Source organism: Cupressus sempervirens, chromosome 5 (assembly GCF_028749045.1).
Source record: "Cupressus sempervirens isolate cs-2001-9-10 chromosome 5, ASM2874904v1, whole genome shotgun sequence".
NCBI classification, from domain to species: Eukaryota; Viridiplantae; Streptophyta; class Pinopsida; order Cupressales; family Cupressaceae; genus Cupressus; species Cupressus sempervirens.
Genome location: NC_143122.1, coordinates 634391899 through 634400764, shown reverse-complemented (window position 1 = coordinate 634400764; position 8866 = coordinate 634391899). Strand labels below are relative to the sequence as shown.

Below are 8866 nucleotides of genomic sequence, written 5' to 3'. Positions count from 1 at the left end.
AAATAACAAAAATAGTTAACGAAAAAATGTTAACCCTGACAAAAAATGCATGTTAACCCACAACTCAACAAATAAAAGAAAATGAGCCAACTTGTCAATGAAGGAACTAAACTAGCTTGGTCAATGAAGTAACCAAGCCAACTCGGCTCATGAAGGGACCAAGTCAACATGAGATGTTAACACTAGCCAAATTGTGTGTTAACTCACATCAAAGAATCTAGCCCATTGAAGATATCCCTGATCAATTATTGATGATAGGTTGAATGGGGGGCAAAAATGGTCAAAATTAACTGAGCTCACTTTGTTAATGAAGAAAAAGTTGGTTGGAATGAGTGTTAATTGAGTTCACTCAGTTACCAAAGGAAGTTTGTGAAATGCAGTGTTAACCATGTTCACTTGGTTAACATAGTAAAATCATTTTTGAGTTAGTGTCTACCAAGCTAGGTTAGGTAATGAAGAATTTTATTATTTTGGCATATTTAGTTTAATGAATCAGTTTGTTGGTTCTAGCTGACTAAGGAGATGAATATTAATTATTCTAAATTGTATTCAAGTTGAATTGACAATACCTAAGGTATAAATAAAAGGTCAAGTTGAGGATTGAAAGTGTGGAAATGGTAGTGGAAGAAAATAGAAGATCAAAAGATGCCAAAAGGAAGAAAATTTGAAGGATAAGAAGAATATCCTTGTAGAGATGAAAAGATACATTCAATCAAGAAGGATCAAGTATACAAGCTAGAATTGAGATCTATAATCAGCAAAACAGTTGCATCAAAAATTAGGTCAGCTCATTGTTACTCTCTAACCATTGTAGCTATGATCTAAATCTCTTAATAGAGTTGGCTTAATAGCTGATTAAATCCTCTAACAGGGTCACACCTAACAATGTATTTTTTAACCTTTAATAGGGTTAGCTCCTAAAATGGCTCACTTCAAAAGAGTAAAAATCAGTGGCTAGTTGCAATTGGTGGTCTTTCCCAAATTGAGTTTCCACATTAAATCTTGGTGTCACTTGTGTTCATGTTATTTATTTTGTGTATGCAACTAAGTTAATTAAGTTTATTCACAAATAATATCATAATATTTTTATGGTAAAGCATTTACTGATTTACAATTGTTATTTCAATAGTTACCAAGGTTTAGCATAATATCAATATTAACTAAGTGCCTATGCGTTTGTCGAGCTTTAGTATTTTTAATGAAGTTTATATTATGTACTAACATCTAAGGGGTCTAGGATTTATTTTTGTGGTAACTAATTCACCCCTCCCCTCTTAGTTACTCCTCTTATATTTCCAACACCTTGACCTACTTTTCATCTTTTTTTTGAACTACTCAAAGTAATCATCCGTTACTATTTTAAAATTGTCTCCCAAATGACTTATGCACTCATTAATCTACTATGTAACTATCTTCTTCTTACTTCATGTGATACTGTTAGAAGTTGTAATCTTTCCTTGGTGTGTTTATAAACCAAGGTTAGAACTCCTTTCTTTATTGTTGTAATATATTAGGATATAAGCCAAGGTATCCTAATATATTTCTTTTTTGTCCTTTTTCCACTACATCTTATTTTGTCATCTAGTGGAATATGTGAGGACAAATATATATTGTAATTTCTAATTTTAGATTATTCCTCCTTAAGAGGAATCTCACACTTGGCCTCACACACTTATGAATGGTGGCATTCATAGACATGGGAGTTACATTCTAACTCCTCTCTCTCATCTCTATTTAAGAGATGACTCTCCTATCTCATTCAACAATGAGGTTTCTTCCTCTTATCAAATATTGTATGAGCATTGCTCTCTATCTCTCTCTCTCTTCCTTCTTAGGCTTTTCATGCCTCATTTATAATGTCACAAGAGGTTTTCTTTGCTTTCCCCTTTCCAAATATCTTGTCTCATGGTGTTGGAACTTGAAGCTTTCTCTCTCCTATTTTATGGTAATATCTTTTCATGCATTTACTCACTTAGATTCTTTCCTGGTATTGCTTATTTATAGATTTCTTTTTCCATTTCTAACATGGTATCACGGCAGTTTAATCTTTGTTTTGAGTGTTTGCATGAAGGTACGATTCGAAAGAGACTCTTGAGAGAGATTTCAATAATTTCTTCTTTAATCTTCTTAAGATGGAAGAAATTGATTTTTTTTTGAGTTTGGCTGATTTACCATCAAACCTGATTAACTTTTGTTTGCTCTAATTTGTGCAGGTTACTTCTTATTTTCTAGTAGTTTTCATCTAACCCCCTTTGGAAGGCTTGCCGCCAAAGGGTTTTCCTATCTTTTTCAAATTCATATCTTAGTCTAATCATATTTTAAAATATTTTTAATCCATTTCATTTCTTGAATTTAATTTTTTTTTTATATCTATACCTCACTTGAATGCAGATTAAGCACATAAGTTTTTTGCATGGGGTTTCAAATATATCTATTTTAAAAAAAAATTGATATTTCCATATTTCTTTCTCATGTAAGACCACCGGCTCTTTTTTTTTTTTTTTTGCCACCTGCCTCACAATATCTATGTGATCCCCCTTGCTGTTGCACGCATCTTGATTTTGATGCCAAGTCCACAGTGCAGGAGGCAATTTATCCAATGCAGAGTTGTCGCCATTGTCTGAGAGGGAAAGAGAGGAGGTAGAGGCTCCATTTCCCCGTTTACTTTTCACAATGGCACTGGCCATTTCCTCTTCCACTGTCCCACTTCGAGCTCCTACATTGTCTAATCTCAGATCCACTTCAAGCTTTAATTTTCGTTTAATTTATATGCATTCTATGTGCTTCTGCAGTGTTCTGTATGCCAGTTTTCAGAAGCACTTACATTTTCTCTAATCTTTAATAATTACGTCTACAGGCCCTTTCTTATTTGTGTATTTTGGGATATTTTCATTATGTTAGCTCCTGAATGCATTTTTGGTTCATAACTTTTGGTGCTTTCTTGAGAATAAAAGGGCTCAGCTAAAAAGGAATTATTGCTCTGGATGGATTTATACGATTTTTCTATGTTGCTGCACGATTTGTGCGCTATTTTCCAGCTTCTAGCAGCAAAATCACCACATTATTTCATCTTTTCCCTATGATATGTTTGTCTTTACATTCTGATTGCACGCTTCAGCTTCAATCATGCAAAGTCCAGTTATCAAGCTCTCGTATCAAGCACGCTTGGGGTCAGTGGCAGAGAAGACGGTGTAAACAAGCACAAATGTACCGATGATCTCAGCTACCAAACCCACACCCTTTGTGTAGCCATGACCAACCTCCATGTTTTTACCTCCTTCCTCCACGGGGATCAATGTTTTCCCTCAATCCCCTCGTATTCACAATGGAGAGGAAATGTATGGTCAGGATCTTGGCTTTTCCTCTTCATTGGGTTTCTAGATCTTGTTGAGAGCACAAAGAACAAAGAGAGAGAGAGATCAAGTAATAGTTTCAAATGGCGAAGATGGAAGCAATAGTAGTAATCTGTGTGTTGGCTCTTTTGAGTGTAGCTCGCGCCTCCGAGAACTTCTCAGTGACTGGCAAGGTCTTTTGTGATAACTGTCACGCTGGATTTCCCACCAGAATCTCTCCCGCCATTGCTGGTGCCACAATAGCAGTGGAGTGCAAAGATAAAAATGGAAAGAAAACCTTCTATGCTACAGGACTGAGTGGCAAGGACAAAAAATTCAGCTTCTACAGTAAACCCACACCATGCAACCCCGCATCTGTTAGTGTATACACCATTAGTGGGGTTATAGATCATGCCCTCTACAATATTAGGGACCTTGTCCTGATCTCCATCCCTGGGAGAAAAAGAATTAATGTAAGCCTGAGCCAACTCTCTGAGATTGCCCTTCACAGGCTTGTAAGTCAGTCTCATGTATTCTTTGATTGGTATGAGTTTTATCTCCGCTACTACCAGTAAACCCAATGTACCCTGTGACCATGGGATTGCATAGAATAGATCCAAAAACTCGTTATCTTTTGTAGATCTAACCAATCTTCCATTTGTCAAAACGATCTCATAAGCCACAATAGTATCAGCAAATAGCCCATAAAGGTGGGAACTGGTGCAGTGAGCGTGGACCATACCCATTGATCAAACCTCCAACAGTAAGATCATCTAGCTCTCTGTTCCTCTGTATTGGCAGCTATCTGTTCCTCTATTTTGGCAGTTTTGTGCTCCAACAAAAGCTGCTCCTGTCTTGCCCTAATCTGTCTCATTCCAAATTCAATTTGTCGTTCAAGTTGTTGCAGATCTTTCATAGCCAGATTTGAAATCTGCTCTCCCATAATGTTCTTTTTCCATAACTATAACTGCTCGACTTGATGTTTCAGTCTTGCTAGCTCGTGGAATTGGTTTTCATTATCATTTTCAATTAATCCTAATTGGGATCCTTCTGGGCATCTGTTGTACCGCTCCAATATATTTTTCATGCTAGAACTGGCAAATTCAAACAATTTTCCCGTGCTAGAAAAGACGATGAGTGCAATATCTGCATCCCACAGATTGCGGATTTTGGCCTTTCTAGATTTAAGAGCAATGTTGATGTCGTTGCAGAAGATTTGGATGTGCAGGGGCAGGCCAGATTGGAGGATGCATGGCAGAGGACGCTGCCTCTTGCACAGTGGTATCGTGCACACCACTTTCCTGTACGACGCTGAGGGGTTGAAGATGGAGTCCTTCTGCTGGTAACATCTGGCGTAGGGCATACACTACAGCCATACTATGACGCTGCCTGTGTCCAACACCATGTAGCTGTACTGAGCCGGACTCTTGTGGCTTATTAGGAGTTGTCAATAGGCCAACCTTTGAACTGTTAGCTGAATCATCTTTCACCATGATAAATTAGTAAGCTTTAGACTTTGAATCTATTAATAGATTTCTGCTACCAGTCCACTTTATAATCTGTATTTATCTCACATTGAATGCATTCAGTTTCTAACCATATATTCCTGATATGCCAGTACAGCTCATACTCTATTATGAGTTTGAACCATTTTTTTTTAATTCATTCTCTGCATTCTCTATCAGAGAGGTTTTTTAACTTTTTTTAGTATCCTCTTATCTGCCAGATCTGAACTCTATCATTATTTACTAACCTTTTTGCAGGGTTAGTTGTAACAAATTTTACATGAAAGTAATTACTCTTAAAAAAGACAAAGGGGGTAATCATTTTTCTAGTATCAAGCTATCATTTAATAATTGTAATTGTGTGATTTCATACTATGATATTTTAAGTATATTTATTCAAGTATATATGGGTGCACACATATATACCAAGATAAATATACAAGCTATTATAATTTTCATATCCATGTTTACCCTTAATGGAGTTTTATACCTGATATCTATATTTAGTTGATCTTCCTTAGATCATTTTACTTAATTGTATTATGAGTAATCTTACACTATTGCCTTCATTATTTAATGATTTAATTTTATTGATCTATCTGCACATGGTTGCAGTTTTATGCTTTTATAGCATCGTTCTATGCCCATGTTGGCACTTTATGGTTTTATACCATTGATATACATGATTTATATGATATTTTGAGTTGCATAGGGAGCCATTTTTTTTCAAGGATAACTATGTAGGTCCCCTCAGTATAACTGATACATAGTTTCCTTATCTGGCCCATGGAGTATCCCTCCATCCTATATTGGTATGCACTCATTCCCTCCATTTGATCCTATCTGTTCCATTTTGATAGGATAATATTTTTATGGAGTTTCCCTCCATGTTGTTCCATTTTTGCTCCTCAATGAAGAGGATGCTATTATTGGAGTTTTCTCTCCAAATTTAGATGATTTGATCCAATTTGAAGGCAATATGTTGTTATATCCTCATAATCCATTCTTTTGATTATCCTAACAAATCATGATTATTCTAATTTGATCAGCATGTCTCTCTTTTTACTTTCTTTTCATATATTAATGTGATAATGATCTGCATACTTTATTGCTTAGATCATGAGTCATGCATGTTATGGATTGATCACCCATTAGCTTGCAGTGGGATGATTCATTAAGTGGACTGTCTATATCCACGTGATTGATGCAAGATTGATGCACGTATCATTAGTTGGCCTTGTCTGTGGTCATTTGTGCATTAATATAATATACTTTTCATGAGAGCATTGATCAAGCTTTTTACTCAATTTGTCCTTGTTGACAATTTTTTTGAGCATATACTTTATCTTGATATCAGGTTATCTCCATTATTTTGTGGTAACATGTTTTACTCATTGTTTCTCTATGAGAGTTTTATTATCCTTATTCAAAAGGATTTTGAATTTGCATATATGATGGCATTCTACTTGTGGATATTTGTCTTGTTGTTCTTTTTTTCAGGTGATCCATCAACGAACCTTCTCATTTTTCACATATGAAGAGGTGTCTATGCTTCCACTTGATCACATTCAAAGGACTCATGTACTTCTCTTGGATCTACAAATGTTCCATATGGCTTGAAGACAATAAAATTACTTCATATTGAAGATTAAGTTGCAGATTTTTGTAAATTATGGGTTTAATACCCTTTGATGTAATTACCCCAAGTAAAGATTAAAAGGGGGTGTTAGAAGTTGTAATCTTTCCTTGGTGTGTTTATAAACCAAGGGTAGAACTCCTTTCTTTATTGTTGTAATATATTAGGATATAAGCCAAGGTATCCTAATATATTTCTTTTTTGTCCTTTTTCCACTACATCTTATTTTGTCATCTAGTGGAATATGTGAGGACAAATATATATTGTAATTTCTAATTTTAGATTATTCCTCCTTAAGAGGAATCTCACACTTGGCCTCACACACTTATGAATGGTGGCATTCATAGACATGGGAGTTACATTCTAACTCCTCTCTCTCACCTCTATTTAAGAGATGACCCTCCTATCTCATTCAACAATGAGGTTTCTTCCTCTTATCAAATATTGTATGAGCATTGCTCTCTATCTCTCTCTCTCTTCCTTCTTAGGCTTTTCATGCCTCATTCATAATGTCACAAGAGGTTTTCTTTGCTTTCCCCTTTCCAAATATCTTGTCTCATGGTGTTGGAACTTGAAGCTTTCTCTCTCCTATTTTATGGTAATATCTTTTCATGCATTTACTCACTTAGATTCTTTCCTGGTATTACTTATTTACAGATTTCTTTTTCCATTTCTAACAGATACCACATATGGTAGGAAAATAATTTTGTACATAAAAGAATATACAAACTAGTAAGGATCCAAATTTACACATTGTGTTCTTTTCTTTTCTAACACTTTAAAAATTCTCATCTAATTGTATGAATTATGAGTCAGCAAGGTCATAGGTATGGCCCTTCTTCATAATCTTCCATGGAACATCAATGGCCACTCAAGGGATGCTATCTAGTCATCTTGATCTATAGAACTTGTGAGAAATAATCCTCAATGCAAAGTAAATTTTTGTATCTTTGATGGTGAAAATAGTCATTTCGTGCTTGTTCCATACTACCAAAGTGTTATCTTTGATCACATCCTTTCTTTGACAATGAATTATCTTCACTTTATTTGTAATAGGGTAGCCTATATCTTGGTGAACAATATGTTTTGTGATCTCAATTGGTCCACTTTCTAGAAAAAAATTCATCTCATGTACTCATGTCTCAAAATAATCTTTATCCAATCTATTTTGAAAACCCTCACAAAATCTAGGGCACGTGTGAGTCTTGTCTCAACAATATGTTTATATTCTTCCTTCAATACCCCATCAACACAAAACTTTTCATATGCATTTTTTAGGTCAAAATCACAATCTTCACTAATTTTACACATATAATAGAATCTTACATCATGAATTAAAACTAATCTCAGTGGGATTGAAGATAAGGTACTTTATGAATCTCCTTTCACTGCAATCTTTGGATATGCCTTGAACTTAGGTGGCTTAACAACATTGTTTCTAATCTATTGCACATTACTAACCTTTGATGACTCTAACTTATCTACAACAGATGAACTTAATGCCATTTTTATAGCTGGGGTTTGATAATGAAAACTTTGTTTTTCTCAATATCAACACAACTATTTTAAAACAATTCCAATGTCAATGAAACACTATGAGATCTTTACACAATCGCTCAACTTCGCTCATAAATTTCTCAAACTCTATTAGCTCTTAAAAACTTAAAAGTGTTGGAATTCTTTAGAAGAACTGAGAGGGGGGGTGGTGAATCAGTTATCCAAGGTCCAAATGTACAAATAAAGCTTTTCACAACTTAGTGAACCCATATCCATAAAACATATTCATTGTGCATGTATCCATATTAGATCATATAACTCTAAAACTTGTAGGCTAATGTCAAATCAACTTTGTAGAAATGTAAGTATGAAACATAACGGATTCAATAACACATTTGACACAATGATTTATGTGGAAACCCAATTTGGGAAAAACCACTAGTAACATGCTACTAATTCTCACTCTTTTGAAGTGATGCCCTATGAAAGGTCAACCCTGTTAAAGGTTACAATGCACACTATTAAAAGTGATCTGATTAAAGGATTTCACTCACCTTGCTAGGAGTGAGCTTTTAGATCATTCACTTGAAATGAAACCCAGTTAAAGGATTTACAAATGACTATTAGGTCAACCTTAATCCAAAGGATTTACCTAAACTAATACAATTATTAGAGAGTAACAATAAGGCTTGATCTAATAACAACTCACAACTTAACATTGTAGATTACAGATCTTCATTTAGTCCTCCATTCTACTTGGCTTCATTTGCTTTAGCTTTCATAGCTTGTTCACCCTTCAAGCATTCATTCTCTTAAGTCTTCTTACTTTGTATTCCAACGAAGACTCTATAGTTTGGCCACCATATGAAACAACACCCTAGACTCCTTGTCTTTAA

The 8866-nt window shown here is 34.9% G+C and overlaps 1 pseudogene; it reads right to left on the bottom strand.

Moving 5' to 3' along the window:
- Window positions 1-4101: 4101 nt before the first annotated feature.
- On the bottom strand, window positions 4102-4825 carry LOC149557496 (MADS-box transcription factor 23-like; annotated as a pseudogene).
- Window positions 4826-8866: the final 4041 nt, after the last annotated feature.